This window comes from Macrotis lagotis, chromosome X (assembly GCF_037893015.1).
Source record: "Macrotis lagotis isolate mMagLag1 chromosome X, bilby.v1.9.chrom.fasta, whole genome shotgun sequence".
Lineage (NCBI taxonomy): Eukaryota > Metazoa > Chordata > Mammalia > Peramelemorphia > Peramelidae > Macrotis > Macrotis lagotis.
Genome location: NC_133666.1, coordinates 454322239 through 454344480, shown reverse-complemented (window position 1 = coordinate 454344480; position 22242 = coordinate 454322239).

The window sequence follows — 22242 nt, the reverse complement described above, 5'->3', positions numbered from 1 at the left end:
AGTCTCAAACTAAGCCCACTTCCTTATTGTTTAAGCCCTGATTGGTTCAGAGTGAATGTAAATAGCAGTTTTTCTGTTTTGGCAAGATCCCCTGAAATTCTTACCCTTCCAGATTGATTTTTTTTGGCCTGTGCAAAAGAGGCTCTTTTTTTTCCTTTCTTACCTTTCCTTAATCACTGAGAAATCCTTGAGGGTCTTGCCCTCCAAGCTTGTAATTTTTTTTTTTTGGAAGTGGTCACTCTTGGCCTATTTTCTTCATCTCTCTCTCTCTCTCTCTCACCTAACCTTAATCAATGAATGGATGTTGTTTTAGACTATGACCTGAGAAAGAAAGACCTAGCTTTTAAAGGACCAAGGTCTCCCTATACATCTAGGCTCAACTCCATTGGTCCTGATCCATATCTGACTACCGGAACCAGATGACTCTGGAGGAGTAAGTTTAGTGACTTTGACAGCCCCCCTCACTCAAATCAGATTCATGTGTTTGTCAGGGCATGGTGATGCCTGATGACATGGACAAAATCTCATCAGCCTTTGCCTAGAAAATCCCAAATGAGGTCAGGAAGAATGGATCATGACTGACAACAGCAACATTCTTTAGCAAAATTCAGACCTTTCAGCTACACTAAAATGGATTCTATTTAATTACCATTGAGGGCTCTCACCATAAATTATTCTAGAGTAGACTCTTAGGAATCTCAATGGGATTCTTTTCAAGAAGATGCAATCCTTTCTTAGAATTCCTAAATTCCTTCAAAGAGCCACTTCAAGAAACCTGCCTTTCTTGATCCCCCATTAGCACCTTGCAAAGTAATCATATATATGAACATGTTGTGTTCCCCGCCCCCCCCCCCCAGTAGAAGGAAAGCCTTTTGAAGGTAGGATTGTTTTATTTTTGTCTTTGTGTCTCCTTTGTCGAGCCATTGCCTGGCTTACAGGAGGTGATTAGCAAATTTTGTTAAACTTAATACTTATTGAATAATCAAATGAGAGGATGATGATGAGTCATGCATATGAAGTGAAAACTGGGTTAAGTATATCTGTATATGGGTCAGAGTTGTTAGACCCTGTCCAATATCTCCTTATCGATATGATAAATCCAAATTCTCAGGCAAATGAATAATTAACCCAAGGTCAGTTGCACATCGGAAATCATTAATGAAAATTGATTTTCCTTCTGTATTGGATCGCTTTTCTTTGTGACATCACCATATTGTTTTCAGAGTCAATAAGGATTCAGAGAAAGTTTATTCATCATTCAACAGTCCCTTCCCTTTCTTGAATGAAGGGATCCTAGTGTTTTTTAATTTGGAAAGTTTGGACTGACTTAGCTTTTGAGTGGGGAAGAGGTGAAGACTGCATCACAATAATTCTCTAAGACAGGGGATTCAACATAGAACATCAAATTAACATATAGTGAATAATGGGTCACTTAGGGAAGAGCCAGGAGGGAATACAATAGAGATCAACTCTTTGGGCTGAGGTATAATCCCTGCCAACTGACTTCATGGTTTGTAATGGAGCAGGGTGGGAAATCTGCTTTGTTGGCAGCTGGTTAAATGCCTTTCCAGTAACATGGTGGAAATGGATTATATATAAATACAGTCACGTGAAATGATAAAGGGAACTTGGACAGAAGGCACAAACCACCAGGACGCCAAGGGGCTTCCCAGTGGTTCCTGTGAAGGCTATATATCTGAAAGGAAAAAACTCTATGGCTCAAGTCCCCCACAAGTAGAACATTATTTGAATTGCATTCCATTTTTAACCAGCTGCCCTGGATGCCCTAGAAAGCAAATAAAGATCTATAGAGGCATCAGGATAATTGGAAAAAAAAAGCTACTGTACATTAAACTTGCAGATCCCTATAAAGACTTACTGGAAGAGTCAGAGTTGGTTCCAGTGTAGGAAGGCATTTGATGTAGCTGAATCTTTTTGTGGTCAAAGACCACAAATTATGCCTTCAAGCAAATGACACAAAGGACACCCTAGTTGGATATTCTCTGAATGTGAGTATGCATGTGGTGTGTGGTGTGGTATGGCGGTGTGTGTGTGTGTGTGTGTATGTGTGTAAAATGAAATGGGGACCAATATGATATGATTGCTGGGGAGGCCACTTTGGTTGTAGGGTTAGAGCTGTTGTGTATCTATCCTTCTTGAAGAGGACTATGGCATTAGGAAGGTGATGCCATGACATGTAAGTGAATTGAATTTAAGTCACTTTCTCCTCCAAAGACATCTGGATTCAGTGCCAAGATATAGATCTGGAAGACTGGAGATGGCCCTGGATACCTTTTAAAGGTCTTTAGCAGGACTCAGTTTGACTGAGGCAACACCCATTCAGTGATTATCAGATAAGAAATGAGGCAAAAAATGGTTTTGTTTACTTAGTCAAAAAAAAATCAATCTGGGAGGGGAAGACCCTCTAGTTTCTGGTCAAAACAAAGACAATTGCTATTTATATTCACTGTGAGCTGATGGTGGACCCAAAGAACCCTGGGATCTATTGTTGACTAATCAATGAGAGTCCAGTGATTTGGGTATGTAAGACCTAGTCCTTAAGAAAGGAATCTAGCCAGTAAAACTCTAGATATCTTTCAAGATTTCAATGATCAAATGTATCTTCCTTTGGGTAGAGCACCCTTAGGTCCTCCACCCTAGATGGATAGAAGGAGAGGAAGGAGGGAAGACAAGGGGAAGAGGAAGAGAAAGAGGAAGGGGAAGGGAAAGGAAAAAGGGAAAGGAGAAAGGGGAAGGAGAAGGGGAAGAAAGGAAGAAACTGCATTTCCCTGCTGGTCAGCTCATACTACTTCTCACAAGTTATTTGTTGTTTGTCCAATATTCTCATAGAGGATCATGACTTTTAAAAGATGATGCTATGACTTTCAAGTAAATTGTACTTAAGTGAGGGAGGTACAAAGTCACAGCCTCACTTTCTCTTCTGGAGCCATCTGGATCCAGTGACAAGATATAGATCAGGATGACTGGACATGGAATAGATGAGTATAGAATAGAATGAGAGTAATTTAATCCACTATCTGGTGATTTGGCATTCTAATTACTTTTATTCACTAGGTGCTATGTTCTGCTTTTTTTATGCTGCTCAAAGATATCAGAAGTTATGGCTGGTCTATAAATTTGGTGCCCATTAAATTCAGGATTCATGGACAAAGTCCTGATCACACTATCTTGGTCCTTCACATGGGCTTTGGCATTTTGACTATCAGTTTTGTCTCTAACCCTATTTCCTTTTCATCAATCAAGGAGGCAATATGAGTCTTTCTGTGTTTGGTGCAGATTGTGTACAAAGTATATGGAACAGGGTAGATGGACAAAAGAAGTTGGGGAAAGGGCATGCCCTTGCTCTCTCCTAATATTTCTTTTTTCTTTCTGCATTCACATTCTGAATGACTCTGTTTAAGTAATTAGGTGGCACAGCAGATAGAACATTGGGCATGGAACCTGGGAGACCTAAGTTCAAATTCAGTTGTAGATACTAGCTGAGCAATCTTGGTCAAGTCATTTAACTTCTATTTGCCTCAGTGTCCTCACTTATAAAATAATACTAGCACCTATCTCTCAAAGTTGCTGTGAGCATTAAATAGATAATATTGGCAAAGTGCTTGACTGGCACATAGTAGGAATATATAAATGTTAGTGATGATGATAAAGGTAATGATGATGATGTGTTGAGTGCTACTAAGATAAATGTCTTTGCCACGTTAAATGAGAAGCAAAACCAAACTCATTTCAAAAAGCTTTATCTTTTCTTTTCTTTCCTTCTACATGTCCTCTACATTTCACTCTTTGAGAAAAAAAATCAAGCAAACCAAAACCACATGCAAATGGCACCAGACTCAGGAGGGTATCTTTTCATTAAATGTCTCTGGAACCTGAATTCTGCTCAGTCTGCACACAGTTGATGGCCAAGGTCTCAATGACTAAAAAAGAAAAATATTCAACAACCAACAAGTGGAAATAGTGATCACATATCCAGTAGTTGCCAGTGTGAAAACTGAAGCAGGCAATTCTGAATTACAATCACTAATCTGTAAGGGATCAATCAGGAAGGATACAGGTAATGCTCAGAATCAGGAGCACAGAGTCAACAGGAAGTGACACAAAGCAGTGGGTATATTGCCCTGAAGACTGACAAAAGCAATAGTCTAAATGATTAAAATGAGTCCTAAAGGTCAGGGGGCAGATTATTTTTGGAGGGTAGGTATTGTTTCTTTTTGTTTTTTTGTCCCAGCATTTGATAAAACTTTTCACATATTAGGAGTTTAATAAAAACTTACTGGATTGAATTAAATCTGTTTTTAATACATGTCAGTTTCTCTTTCACCCTCCATTGACATGGTATTTTAAAACTTACATGTTGTACTTCCTTTACAATAAATCTATGGAATGGATATGAAGATTAACATATCTATTTTATATCAGTTTTATATTATTACATCATGTATTGAGTCTTTGTTGATAAGTGTTTATGTTCAGGCATATCCAACTCTTCATGACACCATCTGGGGTTTTCTTGACAGAGATACTGAAATTTGCTTCTCTAGCTCATATTATGGATGGGGAAAGTGAGGCCAAAAAGGTAGAGCATCTGAGGCTGGATGTGAACTCACAAAGATGACTTTTTCTGACTTCAGATCTGATACTCTTTCCTCTGAGCCACCTTGCTGTCTCAGTATGTTTATTGTTTTAAGCATTTACTTTGTAAGGAAAAAAAAAAGACCTAGGTTATATATGATCAATATTGTAGACTGAGTACTTTTCTGCTCTTCTTTGCATATATTCTAGATCTGAACCAAACCTAGATTTTCTTTATATGATTTTTTCCATGATTGAAACTATAAAAAGACAGAGATGATGAGAAATGTGTTTTCAGAAGAGCAGATCCCCCAATGTTGAAACTGATATTTGTATGGGCTCAAAACTAAGTGCCTCTTAGTAGGAAAAAACAAATTTCTCATATTATTGTTACACAAAATAGTTACAAAATTAATATGACATAATTTTTTGGTGAGGGTGAGAGGGAGGCACTAATACTTAGAGGATATTAGAAAAGGCTGCATTTAGAAGGCCTTTCAGTTGAACCTTGGAAAGGAATATAGGCATTCTAATAAGTGGAAGTGAAAAGGGAGTGAATGCCAGTCTTAGTGGGCAGTCAAGGTATGGAGACAAAGATGGAGTATTTTGTGTGAAGAATAGTACAACAATGAATTGGTTAGGTGTGTTTGTGTGTGTGTGTGTGTGTGTGTGTGTGTATGTGTGTGTGTGTATGTGTGTGTGAACCCACATGTGCATACATGAAAGAAAGCGATATATAATAGAACTGGAAAGAAAGGATGGGGCTGTTGTGAGGGGTTTTACATTTCAACCAGATGTATTTATATTCTATCTTAAAGGTAATATGAAGCCAGTGAAATTTACTGAGTAAGGAAGTGACATGGTGAACCATTCATTTTTAAAGAGAATCACTTTAGCAAATATATAGGAGATGGATTGAAGAGGAGAAAAATTGAAGTCAGACAAATAAAGAAACTATTTGAGTGGTTCAGGCAAAAGATGATAGGCCCTGGACCTACTGTAATGACTATGTTGATGGAGAAAAGGGCATAATTTTAAGAGATGTTGCAGAAGTAAAAATGACAAGATGTGGCAACTGATGGATATGTAGGATAACTGAGAGTGAGGAATGGGGTGGGGAGGACACACTGAAATTAAATACTCGGGTAGACTGTGAGGATGAGGTTGACATTGATAGGGAAGTTTGGAAGAGTATTTGGTTTGAAGGTGAAATAATGAATTTTTTTGGATATGTTGAATTTGAGAAGCTTCTATGGATATATGATTTGAAATGTTTAATATATAGTGATAAGTTATTGATATTTGAGGAAGAGAATAGGGCCAGATGAATGAATTTTTAAAACATTTTAAACACATGATTTGTATAAAGCACAGTACTAAGTGCAAAAGTTACAAATACAAAACAAGATGGCCCTTGCTTTTAAGGAACTTACATTTCAACTGGAGACAACATATAGGAAATTTCACCCTATTTCCCTATCAATATCAAATTCAGTATGTCAGATGGAAAGAATTCATAGTGATTAGGGTATAAGTAGTTTTACAGATGCTGAAACATCTTTTTTTTTAAATTGTTTCCATTGATAAAAACCACCTCTGGTTCTGATGTTGAGTCATTTTGTAGCACCAATGATTTTACTGTCAAGTAAAATGATTTTCCCTGGGTCTTCAGGAGTTGAGCCTGCTGAGGGAGGCAGGCACCAGGATATATTTCCACAAGGGTTGTTTTCCAGGATAATAACTATCAAGATTCTATATGGACAGTGTTCTTGAGTCATTGTAATTTCTGTTATTCTTGACACAAGGTGCTAGGTCTCTCCATTGAGGATTAGAGGAAGATGGTGGTCAATGCAGAGGTGGTGGTTTGATTTACTTGGCAATTCTACTTCTAGTCTCACCTTCAAGATGCCTTGTTACTTCAACTAAACTAGCTTGCCAGTGTCAATGCTGGCAGTTGGTATTGGAAGGTTGGATTTGGAGGTGGATCCCTTTTCCACAGGGTCTAGAATCATCTACATAGAAATGATTTAACTGGAATAATAGAGCAGGAGGTCTGGAGTGAGGAAAACTTGAGTTCAAATTCTGCCTCAAACATTTACTAGCTATCTTACCCCAGCAAGTCATTTAACTTCAATATACCTTAAACACATGGAGTCACCATGAGAGAGACAGAGAGAATTAAAAAGAGGACCCTGGATAAAACCTTAAGGTATACCTAAAATTAGAGGTCCTGATATAAATGATGATGATATTCAGTCATGTCCAACTGTTTCTGACTTTTCAGATTTCAATAGCACAGGTTGCCTTCTTTTTTAAACAAACATTTTTCTCTCCCTATCCCTTTCCCAAGAACATTTCTTTTAAAACTGCACATCAAACCTCATGTAGCCCAACAAAACAAATTCCTACATTGGTCATGTCCAAAAATGTATGTCTCATTCTGCATTTTAAATTCATTATATCACTATGAGGAGATGGATGGAATGATTCATCTTAACTGCTCTGGATTATGATTAATTATGATCTAAAGTTTTCAATTTTTTTATCTATATTTTGTTGAACTTCCTTAAGGTATTTTAATTTTGCTCACTTTATTTTGCATCAGTTCACAGAGTTCTTCCTGGTTTCCTGTGAAACTGTCTATTTCATCATTTCTTATGGCATGATAATATTACATTTCCTAGCCACAATTTGTTCAGTTATTTTCCAAAAAGTGCACTTTGATGTCTAGTTTTAAGTACTAAGAAAAGAGTACTATAAATATTTTTGTACCTATTATTGGTCATTTCCCTTTCATTGTTCTTGTTGGCGAATACTCTAAATGGAATCAAAGGATATGGACAGGTTAGTAACTTTGGGGGCTTAGTTGCAAATTGTTTCTAAAATAACTGAACCAATTTACAACTCTCTAACAATATTTTTGTATGATTCTTTTAATGGGCAATATTTTGTAAGTAGAACTTAGAAGAAGAAGGCATTGGAACCAGCAATAAAGAATGACATCTCACTTCATAAGGAATATGCATTTACTGCCAAGTTTGCTTGGTACCAGAGATAAAGCACCAGAGTGGACAAAACTAAGCCTAAGCCTTTAGTTCAGAGGTTAAGATTTATAGCTCTGACCAGGTCTGACCTAGATCCATGACAGAGCTATTGCTTCTTCAATGTAATCCAGGTCAATTGGATCCAGGAGTGCCTTGTTTCATCAGCTTCTATTTGTGAAAGATGACCTCTTCCCTGATTACCATATTCATTTCCTTTAAGAAATCATTTGAGGCTGATGTGCAAAGGAAGAGTAGATGATATAATGGCCCTCTTCCTCCACTGGCCTTCTTGTTTAAACTGTCAGACTAAGGAATGAATGCACATGCAGAGGAGGTCAGGGAGAAGTGAGTGCCAGCATTTTCCATCTTTTGTTATTATCCTTATTTACCAGCACGTTTTCCAAACAAAATCATTTTTATTATTTTTTTTAAAAGGAGTTGAGATAATGGTTGGTCTCTCAGAGAGCAAAGGCTAAACCTACTGATAAACTTCGGCTGCTACCCCAGGAGAAACTCTGACCTCAATTGCCAAAAAAAGCATGGCCTCACTTCCTGCATGGGCCTTGCTAAATGCTTCACCAAGAATTTAGGAAACTTAGGAGGCTAGACAGAGTTCTGTGTGGGCCAAAGGGGAAGATAAATGAGCAATACAAACAATCCCTTGGCCAAATCTTTAAGGAAGAAAACAATGGAGCAGCTCTTTCTCCAGCTCCTCCCTATGCATCAGTTATATTTTAGCAGTGCTTCAACAAGAAAGAAAAGGGGATTTGTCTAACATTGAGATATCAAGACATGTGCCCAATACCTACTGACTGCTCTTATCAGTGAAAATCACTTTTGGACTTTGAAGAGCGCAAGGCAAAGCTTTAGAGGACCTGGGAATTCATTTATTTCCTTTCCCACTGTTGAATTTTTAGGGTGTGGTGCAATAGTTCCCTGTGGAACACCATTTGGCCAGAGGACCAGAATTCTAATTTGTTTCCTCGATTCCCTTCTCTCTAGTGCATATTTATGGCCTCCTACAAGCATGGGATTGGGAGACTGAGTCCAGGAGTATTTCTGTGTAGCACTTAGAGGTCCTAAGGGCAAAAATAACATCTGCATGGTTTCTCATGTCCTGAAAAGTCTGAGGACAGATAAAAACCCAGAATTTGGATACCCACTATCTATAAACTCCAAAATTAGAAATTTATCTTCTTTTTTTAGGACTCTCCTCACAGAAACGTTTTGTACATTAGGCAATCTTTCTATCTGGTTGAGTTATTTATGGTGGGCAGATATCTTTACTAACCTTCATATGTTTCAAATATGGCATAGTAAGGTGGTTCAATGGATAGAGTGCCAGACCTGCAGTTAGGAAGACTCATCATTGTGAGTTCAGACATGACTAAACAACAACATCAGCAAGAACAATAACCAACAGCAATAATATATTCCAGGCACTGGACTCCATTTTGGGAATACAAATCTATAGAAAATACAACCTGCTAGATAAAGAAAACTGCTTACTTCTAACATCATCTCCATAATGTTAGAAACTGAGAAAAAGTTTGGAGGCTGTCATGTAATGGAATCAATTCAGACTAGTTTATAAAAGCTGATTATTAAATTTTTGGTGTGAATACACCACTAGAATTGGCAAAAACTAGTGATGAGGACTTTGTTATTTTGTTGACTATATAGATCTTAGAAAGTGATGGAGAAAATATTGCTTGTTATCCTTTTTTCTTGAAGAGGACCAAAATGGCATTACCATGTTAGAGTCAAGTTGCAATGTATCCATGGCTGATCAGACCAATATGAAATTGTAATGCTCTACCATAGGTCAGGCAAAAACAGTTCATGTGAACACTTGTAGTAGATTCTCTAAATTTGTGCATCTCACATTTCTTTTGAACTACTTCAATTCTGCTTTGTTCATAGAGCACAGCATCTTCTCAGCACTGTGCTGGATGGTCCTATACCAATATATTCCATATCACACATCAATTCCAAAGTCCTTAAGACAGATCTTAAGAGTGTCCCTGTATCAATTTTTCTGACCACCATGAGAGCATTTGCCCAGTGTAACTTCTCCATAAAATAATCATTTTGATAAATGTACGTTTGGCAATGTGATTAGCCCATAGTAGTTGGGCTGTCTGCAATAGAGTTTGAATGTTTGGCAGATTAGTTCAAGAAAGGCTCTCAGTGTCTACTAGGTGATCTTCAGAATCTTCCTAAGATAATTCATATGGAAGCGATTCAGTTTCCTGGCATGGCACTGGTAGACTGTCCAGGCATGCAGCAATGAGGTAACACAATGGCTCTGTATATCTTTGGTAGTTAGTCTAATACTGCTTCTCTCTCACACTTTCCTCTGGAGCTTCCCAAACACCGAGTTAGCTTTGGCAATGTGTGTATCAACCGCATTGTCAATGTGTACATCCCTGGAAAGCATACTGCCAAGGTAAGTGAACTTATTCACAGTATTCATTTGCTGTAACCAATGGGTTTCCCATATGAATGAAATGGTGCTGGCTGACGGAGCACCTGAGTTTTCTTGGTGTTGTTAGACCAAAATTAACATAAGGAGCAGAAAATAGATCCATACTTGGTTGCTTCTCAGCTTCAGAGGCCGCATTGAGTACACAATCATCTATTAAACAAAAAATCACATACTAACACTCCCTCCACTTTAATCTTGACTGCAGCCTTTTTAAGTTGAAGAATTTACTGTCAGAGAAAAGTAGCTGACCTTGATGCCATGTTTCCCCTTACTGAAGGCATTTGACAACATGGATGAAAACATCATACTAAAAAGCATGGGAGCAAGGACAGAACCTTGTTTCACTCCATTGGTAACAGAGAAATCATGAGACCAACATCTACTATTCAGAACACTGTCTTGAAACTGGTGTACAAATACTGATGAACTTCTCCAAGCAACCAAATTTTGACATGTTTCCATATGTCCTTGTGACTGACATTATTAAAGACTTTGGACAGATCTACAAACTTGGGATTCAAACCTCTATTTTTCTCCTGGCATTTATCCTGGAGTTGTCAAGGGGCAAGTTGATCCTTCCTTGGCTTTTTCTGACATCCTTTTTAGTAGGCATAGCTTTGATGCTTTTGTCCTTCATTCTTGAAGAAGACCAAGACATTAGAGAGGTTTTGCCACAACATGCACATGAATTGTATTTGAGTGAGGGGATGCTGTGCTAAGTGATCACTCACTTTCTCTCCAGAGCCATCCCAGTCCAATGGCCAGATATGGATCAGGAAGACTGGAGATGGCCCTGGGTGTGAGACAATCAGGGTTAAGTGATTTGCCCAAAGTCACAATCTAGTTAGCATCAAGCATCTGATATCAAATTTGAACTCAGGTCTTGTGACTCCAGGGCTAGTAACCATTGCACCATCTAGCTGCTCTTTTGGTGGGCACATAAATTTGCTGAATAGATTAGTTTTGATTACAAAACCCACACCAGCTTCATGGTACTTCTCTTCACTATGACCACTTCAGAAACACATGTATCTAGCTCCAACTTCAGTAAGCTGGCTTTTATTTGCCAGCCTTGTTTTACTGGAGGCTGCTATTTAGATGCTATACCTGAGTTCTCTTGTAACAAGAACTGTTCATCTTTTAGGTCTACTGGAATCTGTGTTGTCTACTAGTGTGTGCACAGTGGAATCATCTTTGCAAAAGTTCTTGTATATTTTGTGTGTGTGTGTGTGTGTGTGTGTGTGTGTGTGTGTGTGTTTGCATGACAGACTGGGGTCCTCATCTGTTGCAATAATCAAGCCAGGGTTGGGTAAGACCCCTTTTAGGGCACCTTTTCTAGCCCCTTCCTCACACTAGGAAGTAAGCAGCAGAACAATTCTTAAAAGGGTGCTCAGACACTCAGAGGGTTGCCAAATCCCACTGACCTTCTGGTGTGAAGACGACCCTCTGACTAGGCTGCCTGTGAAAACAGATTTGGTACTACAGCTTCAAGTATATTTGTATTTTCTGTTTCTTCACTTGCCTGTTGCTACTGGACTTTAAAATAGGTAAAAAAATGGTAAAATGGTATGGATGATATCTTTTTAAATTTTTTGTATTTTAAAACATTTTTATTTTATTTTTCTAATTACATGCTCTGGAAGTTTTTCAATATTCACCCACTTGCATATTTTAAATTAAACACTTTTCTACCACCCGCCATTCCCACCCTCCTCCCCTTGGCAGGGAACAATCTGGCAAAAGTTGAACATGTGGATGATATCTTTTAAATTGGATTTAAATGAAACAGAATTGCACAAGGTTCTTTACTTCACTCTCTCCCAGAGTCATCACAGTCCCATGGCAGGACAGAGTCATGATGACTGGCAATGGCTCAAGCTGCAGTGGGAAGTCTTGGTATCTTCAATGTCTAACCAAGTCCTAGGAGTCCCACAGCCTTTGCTTCAGGCAGCTTCATGGCCATTGGTAAAAATTGTTCTCACCTGCTTAGTCCACCAGGGAAAGTCTTCACATGCTTGAGGTAGACACACCCCATTCACCAACAGGTTTGAGACCCCTTGGTTATCCTCAACCTGATTTAATCTGTTTGGTCCCTGTGCATGCTTGGAACCACAGGTGAGAGGTGATCAGGTGGACAACAAAGTGGGAAAGCAGCCCTGAAAAGGGTTCCATAGCCTTCACACCAGAAGTACTAGTCTTCACTAAACATATTCTATACCCCAGATTAATCCAAAAAATGAGATATATTTCTCCCCACACCACCACCCCTCACCCCTGCCCCCCAGAAAGGCAGTTGTCAAACATTTACTAGCATATCTCTAGTTTGGTGGCCTGGAGAATTGTTTTTCATGGGTTTGTAGATGGCAAGATTCTTCAGAGTCTCTCTTCAAGGAAAGGTACAATCTTATTTTTCTATTGGAATTCATGGGATTATAAAGTTAGATCCAGAGATTATATAGTCTGAACTTTCATTTTACAAAAGAGGTAACTGAAACCCAGAAATATTAGTTATTTACCCAGGTTACAAAGGAAGTATAGGGCAGATCTCATTGTTTTTCTTTTTCATTCCCTTCATGGCCTCATTTTGGTTTTCTTGGTAGAGATATTGGAGTAGTTTGCCATTTTCTTCTTTAGATCATTTTACAGATGAGGTATCTCAGTCAAACAGGGTAAAATGATTTGTCCAGGGTCATGATACTAATAAGTTTCTGAGGCCAGGCTTGAACTCAGGTGTTCCTGATTCTAGTCTTTGTGCTCTAACCTCTGTACCACCTAACTACCAAGTCCTCTAATGTTCAAATGTGATGCTCCTTAATTTCTAGAAAACATTAAAACTCTATTTTAAGTTCTATATTTTAGTCTTTGATGATATGACACCTTATCAAAAAATTACTTGAGTAAATCTTTCTGTGTGTATGGAAAGTAGAAATCTTTCTATGAGTATAGAAAAGCAGAACTTTTAGTGAGGAACAATTTCTCAAATATCCCGAATGCCATACTGTGGTTACAGCTCTTTATCAGAACTAACTCAAATGTAAATGTAAAAATAACAGCGGATAAGATGCTTCCACAAAATAGGAATACACAAGTCCATTTCTTTTGCTTTTGGCTTTCACTGAAGTCTAAGTGAATGGGCAGTGGGATGGGGCAGAGTGGAGTGGTAACAAGAGCCTAGTCTACTCTTCATGACCCTAGCAGCTTTGTCAGACAGTGGAAACTCACTTGAATTTATCTGACAGCTTAAGACTACCTTTAGTATTTCAAAAATGCTGCTGGCTGAAAGCGACTGTGCCTATTGTAGATAGTGAAAGGCTCTTTACAATTACTTCCTGAGAGACTATTTCTCCCAGCTCAAGAAATAGTTACTAGTTAGCACACGTCTCTGCCGGTTGTTTGGAGGAAACAAAAGATGAGTAAGACAAGCATAATTCACCAGGAAAATAACTACTAGAGTGATTATGGGAAAAATTACTCATGTACAATAACATATATTCATTGCTATCCAGTCTGTCTAGCCTCTCATCAACTCAGGTTGCTATTAATGAAGTTAGTGGGAATTATACATATGTATTAGAGAGAGAATAGGTCCCTAAGGGTGTCTTGTATATGCCTGTACCAGGGTCCTCCATAGGTAACTGACTAGAATTATCTGGGAAATGATGAGTAATGGTGGAAAAGAGATGTTGTGTATAAATTAGTCAATATATCCATTAACCTTACAACATTTCTGATTGTAGACACTTCTGAGAAAATTGTAGTCATCAAAGTAATTTGGACCAATGTATACAATTGTGGGATTTCCTGAAATGATTTCCTTCGATATTATCTTCCTAACCGATAGAAAGTAAGGAACTTTTCAATAGAAGAATGAATAATTGGTTGGTTCTACATTAATGCAATATGTTGACTAGGAAATTAACTATTTTATAATGGTCTGTTTTGCAAAGAAATACACTTAAATGATATAATATACTAAAGGTGTGTACTCAAGCAAATATAGGCCCTCCTTGTTTTATTGCTTTATTACTTTTTTTTTACAAATTGAAGGTAGCAACCCTATATTGAGTGAGTCTGTCAGAACCATTTTTCCAGAAGCACATGCTTCCATCATGTCTTTTTCCTCTTTTTTTATTAATCCATTTAATGTTCCAATGTATCAAACTATCATCAATAGTTCTGAATTCCAAATATTTTTCCCTCTGTTCCTTCCCTCTTGATTCCAAGGCTGGTGCTGTAGTCATTGTACCCACTTAGCTGCCCCCAAGGCAATGGAGTTAAATGACTTGCCCAACATCACAATTATTAAGTGTCTCAGACAATTATTAAGTATCTGAGGTCAGATCTGAACTCAGGTCTTTCTGATTCCAGCCCTCCCCACTCCCTATGCTAGCAAGTAGTCTGATATAGGTTAAACATGTATGATCATGTAAACATATTTCCATAATAGACATGTTGTGAAAAAGAATCAGAACAAAAGTGAAAAAATTATGAGAAAGAAAAAAACAAAGAACAAGTTTATAAATAGTGAAAAGGCGTGATCTGCCTTCAGACTCCATACTTCTTTCTCTTGATGTAGATCACATTTTCCATCAAAAGTCTTTTGCAAATGTCTTTACTCACTGCTGAGAAGAGCTGTATTCAATGTAGTTGATCATTACACAATGTTGCTGTTAAAATATCAATGTTCTCCTAATTATACTCATTTCACTCAAGATCAGTTCATGTAAGTCTTTCCAGATTTTCCTGAAATCTATCTGCTCGTGATTTCTTATGGAAAAATTATATTCCATTTCATCCATATGCCACAACTTGTTCATCCAATCCTTAATTGATGAACCTCCCCTCAATTTCCAAATCTTTGCCACTACAAAAAGAGCTGCTATAATATTTCTCATAGTGTTTTTCTGTCACATCTTGATAATTCTCACAAAATGAAATCTTTTCTTTAATATTATTATATATGTTATAGTTATCTGAGATCATTGTTTTTTATTGTCACTATTGTAATCAGTTTGGGGTGCCATGAACCTCACCCAGGTACCAGAGTGAGTTAAATCAATAAATGGTATATATTCTGACTGATCCACTGTCCAGCTGTTCCCTGTCTTTCTCTCTTTCCTTAAGCCTCTTTATTCCCTGATACCCAACAATATTGAGGAATGTTACATAAATTTACTTGATAAAGCAGCAGCAGGGTTTAAGAGCATTAACTCCAATTTTTAAAGGAGTTCTACTGTGGGTACAATGCTATCAGACAGTATCATAAGCTAAAGAGAAATCTTTTGTTAAAGGAAGAGTCAAATGATGGAGCAAATATCACCTTATCTTATTTTAAGTAATTTCTGCAGTCACAGCCACAGCCATCCTGCTGGATTAGCAGCCATCAACATCAAAGACCTTCCACTAGCAAAAAGATTACAACTTTGCAAAGGTTCAAATGGTAATTAGTATTTCTGAGCAACATAGAATTTTTAAAATTAAATTGTTTTAAACACAATATTATTACATATTTCATAGACTATGATATAGTGTAAACATAGCTTTTATATGTACTGGGAAACCAAAAAATTCATGTGACTCACTTTATTGTGATATTTGCTTTATTGTGGTGTTATTAATCATTACTGTATTTAAAGTATCATTAAAAACATACAGTATCTCTGAGGAATGCTGGCATATATGCAGCTGACATCTTTTAACCAATATTATTAGGGTATGAAAGAGAGGCAACATAGTGGATGAAAGGCTAATTTTGGAGCCAGAAAGACCTTAGTTCAAGTTCTTTCCTGCCATATAATAGCTAGGTGACCAGAGGTCAGTCTTTTATACTATCACTGCCCCCAGTCTATTCTCTAGGAATATTAGTGATAGATAATTAGTGATTGTATCGGTGGAAATAATTCCTATACTGAAAGTTTACCACACCGATGAAATCATAGGTCCAGACATCACTCTATCTATATTCCCCAAATAACTTGGTACCCACTTCTGGACACCTGAAAATGAGCAATGAGGGATGGATCTTCATTATGGAAAATAAGGACTAAAGCTCTAGGTCAAATGGTCAGAACATGTCATTATCACTTAGATTCCCCTCTTTTATCTGCTTTAAATTTAAACTGCCAGGCAGCATAGGACCTGACCACAGGACTCAATCCTTGGGAAAACTTACACAGAACTCAAGCTCATGACTGTCTCATTCTCAATGATGAGGAAAGAAATAATAAAGAAGAAAATAAGTATTTATATAGTGATGTCTCTGTAGGCACCATGCTAAGTACTTTTCTCACAAGAGGCAGGTGATATTATTATCCCTATTTTACAGTTCAGGAAACTGAGGCAAATAGAAGTTAAATGACTTGCTCAAGGTCATATAGCTAGTAAAAGTATGGGGGCAAATTTGAACTTATGTCTTCCTGATTTCAGGTTCAGTGCTCCGTCACTAGCTACCTCTGACAATGGGGATAGATTAATATGTGGAGCTGTTGAAAATGCTTGGGTTTGACTGATTATTAATTATTGCCTTCTTCTAGCCATTGCTCCTCAAATCTCACAAAACAAAGAATTGCTGACTGCAGGATGGATCATGATAAACTATACTCTTTTCTCTAATTGAGACTTCAATGTGGGTGGACCTCATAAAATTCATGTCCAGTGTACAGTCTGAGGTGAACCTGAACTTATTGCTAAAGCATAACAGTATTCTGGACAGCTAGGGGGCAAAGTGCACAGAGTGCTGGGTTTGGAGTCCAGAAGATTTATCTTTCTGAGTTCAAAATACCTCCTCAGACACTTATTAGTTATATGATTCTGAGCAAGTCACTTAATCTTGCTTGCCTCAATTTCCTCATCTGTAAAATGAGCTGAAGTGGCAATCTACTCCAATATCTTTGCCAACAAAACTCCAAATGGGATCATGAAGAGTTAGATGTGATTGAACAAACCTGACCATTACACTCCATTAATTATTCACTTAATACCTATGTGGTGATATATATATATATATAATATATATGTTATATTCCCAGAATTAGAGATAATTTTTTCTGATTTATCTCATTCCACTGTATCAACAACCTTCCTCAGACATGCTAATGTATGATTATGTTGATGAATAGGTATTCTTGAGATCTGGCATAGATATTAAGCTAATGGCTTATTACTCTTTAGGTATATTCAAACACTTATCACACACTGGTGTTAACATAAATATTGTGACTTTATTGAGTTAAGAACAGAAGATATTGGTTGGAGCCCATACCAGTCACAGATACTAATATACTCCTTTGGAGTTTCATTGTTTCAATTTTTCAGCCTGTCTCTAGTTTTCATTAAGCTACATATCAGAAAAGGCTTCTGTTCTTTATCAGGTCAAAATTCAATGGATATATCTAAGGTTGTAACCAGATGCCAAAACATCTGGTTAGTTTACTTAGTTATTAAGAGGCTTGTCTATATATTTCCAAACAGTCAGTTTAGCTTAATCTAGCAAAGCAAGAATTTAGGATTATGTATTCTGTGACCAGCACTATGTTAAATAAATGTGGAGAATTTTTTTAAAGGGACCAATTATTTAAAGAAATAATAAGTGACTTCTTCCCGTGAAAAAACTACAGCCTATGTAATGAAAAATAATTTACACATAGGGAAATTGTACTGAAACACAAAAGTGAATGACAGCATGCCCAACAAGATGATCAAACAGAGGCTCTCTGTAAGTTTCTTCATCCCCAAAACCTTGGAGGAAAAAAGGAATTATCTATCAAATATAGAGTAATTACAACTGAACCCCCAAAATAAAAAGACAAAATACCCTTATGAAGTAAAAATATCAAGATAAGAGAATTTATAACTCTTGTTATGCATCCCTAAGCCACAACTGATATCCCTGTTCCGACTGTAAGTACAGATAAGCCTACCTACTTCTGACTTGAGATCTAGCTATAAGGACTCTCCACCCATGGCAATGACTCCACCTACCAACATATTTATTAAGAAAATCCCTAGTGGGGTCATGAAGAGACAAACACTACTTATAGACTAAACAACACCAAAAAACAATCTCTATTTCCATTTCCTACCCTGACTCATGAGGGGGAAAAAAAGGAAAGGACTAGAGATTGGAAGAGTAAAAGTAGAAAGAGGCAGGATGGAAGACAAGTGAAATGTTCAGAGCCACAGGATAGAAAGGGAACAAGAGCTGGACCTGAGAGAAAAAAGACTGGAGAAGCAGTTAGGGTTAGTCTTCTACTCTTAGAGATTTTAATCAGGGAGAGTCCCTGACCAGCCAACTTCCATGTTACCCAAAGGAGAAAACAGATCATTCTATTGCTCAGTCCTGGGATTCTGTGCAACAGTGGAAGGGAAAGAGACCTAAGAATAAAGTGAATTCCCAAAGGTAAGAAGGGAGGGTCATAATGATAGAAGTGAAACTTCAAAAAGAAAATGAAACTGTGAACAATCATAATTTGAAGGAAAATAAATCAATTTTACCTAATGAAAAAGAGAATCCCGTGGACTGTTGAGAGATCATGGAACAAAAGAAAGAACCTATCAAAAGGGTACAGGGATAGAAACAGTGAAGAGGAGGAGAAATGTTCAACTGCTTGCTTAAATAAATGAAGAAAGAGAAGTGCAAGAATAGGAGAAATAGATAAATGAACTGAAATAAGGAAGAGGAGTAGGAAGAGGAAAGGGAGGAATAAGGCATGGAGGAAGAAGAGGAACAAAGAAGGAAAGAAGTGTAATGGAATCTGAGCCTTGCCTATATCACCTAAGGTGGAATTACATTTGAAGATAGTGGGAGGAACTACTTCTGGATGAAAGGAGAATTAACACATCCTTTGTTGACCTGCCACATGGTTGGAAAGCAGCCCTTTCCAATTGACTACATTGTCAGAATAGTCTGCATCTTTAAAACCACATGATTAAACAGAATCTGCTTTTTTTTTTCTTACATTAGAGTCTAAGGACAAAGTAGTCCTTCACTCATGGCAAGTAACACCATGTGGTAAGGGGAGAGCTTATCTTCTCCCCTTTCCTTGGGCCACATGATCCCAAGATATAAGTTTGTTTGCTTTTTCCTTTTCAGTTCTAGTTGAAGGAAGAGGAATCTTTGATCCAATGACTTGAACTATTGGGATCTGGGAATCCAGCAATCTATGTTGAATCTTGCAGCATAGCCACATAAGAAATTCTGATAAGAAAGGATAATAGATCAGTCAACTTGAATATGCTAGGACCAGTTCTATGTAGGCACTAAATTAAGCTGTAAGCCAAATTGCCCCTTCTTCTCCTCCTCAGAGACTTGCATAGGTAGATATTATGCCTTGAAGGAATTTGGGAGCAGTTTGCATATTTGTTTTTGCTATATCTTTAATAATCCTACATAAAAGTTAATATGATCTTAAGTTGTTAGATGGAACTGAAGGATCAGTCACTGGGTCTCTAAAATGAGAACACAATCAACCAGATTTGACTTGATGATAGGAAAATTTGCCTAACCTCTTCAGGGTAGCAGAGTACCCTTGGGGTCAAGGGGCCCAGAGACAAATCCAAGTTATAGAAGAGAGAAAATAAGGAGGATAGAAATAATTTAATGATAATTAAATAATAAATAATCAACTTATTGAGTACTATTAAATATAATAATTAATCATGTTGGTTATATATCATATACAATTAATTAAATAATCAATAATTAAATGTTATTTATATATCATATAGTTAATGAAATAATAAATAATTAATTTATTAATCAATGTTGGTGTGAAATAAAATTAATTAATGAATCAATATCTTTATTAAATTAATAATAATTAAATAATTAAATTGAATTAATAATAATAATTTAAAGAAATTTGAAGAGCTTACTATAAGGCAGTCAAATGGGAATGGGGAGGAGCTTGGGAAGCCTATGGGAATGAAATAGAATCAAAATATGGCAGGCAAAACTAACCATAGGATCAATGTCCTTAATAATATAAGAAAGAGATAATTATTTTAAGTGAAAAAAAATACACTCCTAAGAATAATTACTTTAAATGTGAATAGATTAAACAATTCAACCTATGAGAGCAACAAGGATAGATAAGAAAATAAAATCTTATAATTTAAAGCATACCAGAAGTATATCTAAAATACAGACACATGAAGAATGAAAATAAGAGACTGGAATAAAATTTATATTACATAAATGAATTTTTTAAACATAGAAGTTAAGTCCTTTTGCTTTTATTTTTTCTTTTCTTGGTTTAAGTAAAAAACAATGTTTTTCTCATAAAGAAAATTTGGTAGAGTACTTTCTCAATTGCAGCAAGAAAAAAACAAGAGCAAAAATTTTCAATATTAAAAACAAATATAAAAACTATATTATGCTTAATAAAATATCATCAATTAACAAGTATCAATACAGGGCACATATGTACCAAATATCATAGAATCTCAGTTTATCTAAAAAATAAAGTTAGATGAATTACCAAAAAAGATATAGAAAGCAATATAATTGCTGCAAGAAGCATTAATCCAGCACTTTCAGAGCTGGATAGATTTAACAGAAAGGTAAATATAGAACTGAGTATACTTTTGGAAAATGTAGAGTTAAAAAATTTCCGTTTTCAATGACAACATTAAAGAATATAGGATATAAATGTATATATTTCTTAGTACCACAAAGTGTCTTTACAAAAATAGATCATATACTTGAACATAGTACTTGAGCAAATTAACGCAAAAAAGGAAAATACCTAAAACATACTTTATAGATCAGAGTATAAAAAATGGTAATTAATGAAGGCAAACAAATAAAAGATTACAAAAATAAATTATTTAATGACACAGAATAATGACTTGATCAAAGAATCAACCATAGAAACAATGAATAATTATTTGAAAGCAAGTGTTAACCATGAATTAAACCTGAAATTCCTTGAGTGTTATTAAAGCAATCATTAGAGGAAAAAGAAATTGCTGAAAAATGTATTTGTATTTATGAAAAGATAATTAACTGAATATGAAATTTTAATAATTAAAAATTAACTCCCCCAAAGCTAAAAAGGGCACAAAAGAAGAAAATTTCAAAATTAGATGAATAAAAAAGATAATATAAGGTCTGTAGGAACAGATTTAAAGCTAATTCTTTTTTTTTTTTGGTTTGTTTTTGTAAGGCAATGGAGTTACATGACTTGCCCAAGGTCACACAGCTAGATAATTATTAAGTGTCTGAGGCTGCATTTGAATTCAGGTCCTCCTGACTCTGGGGCTGATGCCACCCAGCTGCCCCTTTAAAGCTCATTCTTTAGAAAAAATTAACAAACTGACAAAGAGAAGAAAACTAAATTACCAAAATAATGAGTTAACATGGTAAACTCATAAAAGAAAAAAATACAATTATTTACCAAGTCCTTCTATAAATAATTATATGTTGACAAAACTGAGAATTTAAAAGAAATAGAGAATAATGTACAAAACCAGAATATACCCATATTAATAGAACATGAAATAGAGATCTTATCCCAGTCTTTGGAAATGAATTGAACATCCTCAAAATTGAGGGAAACACCAATTGGCAAGGATGGTTTATGGGTGAATTATATCAAATGCTTAAGAGCAATAAAAATCTATGCTGAATTAATTATTCTTAGCAATTGAGAAAGAAAGTACTCCACCAAATCTTCTTTATGAGAAAAACATTGTTTTTTACTTAAACCAAGAAAAGATAAAGTAAAGAAAAAGGACTATAATTATTGAATAATGACACAATATTTTAAATAAAATCTTGACAAATGATAGAAATACATCCAAAATTATTCACTGTGATAAAGTTGGATTTATACTAGGGATACAGGGATAGTTTAACCTTAACAATATCACTAACATGATTAAATATGTTAAAAAAACAAAGTAATAACCACATGTTTATATGAATAGATGCAGAGAAAGCTTTTGACAAAGTAAAATATTCTTTTATGCTAAAACCTCTACAAAACACAAATACAGAAAGAGAATTTTATTGATATTTTACATAGAAATATATATATATGTGAAACCAAAAGTAAAAATACTATACTCCTCAATTTACACATTTAGTGTTACACCAATCAAATTACTTAAATA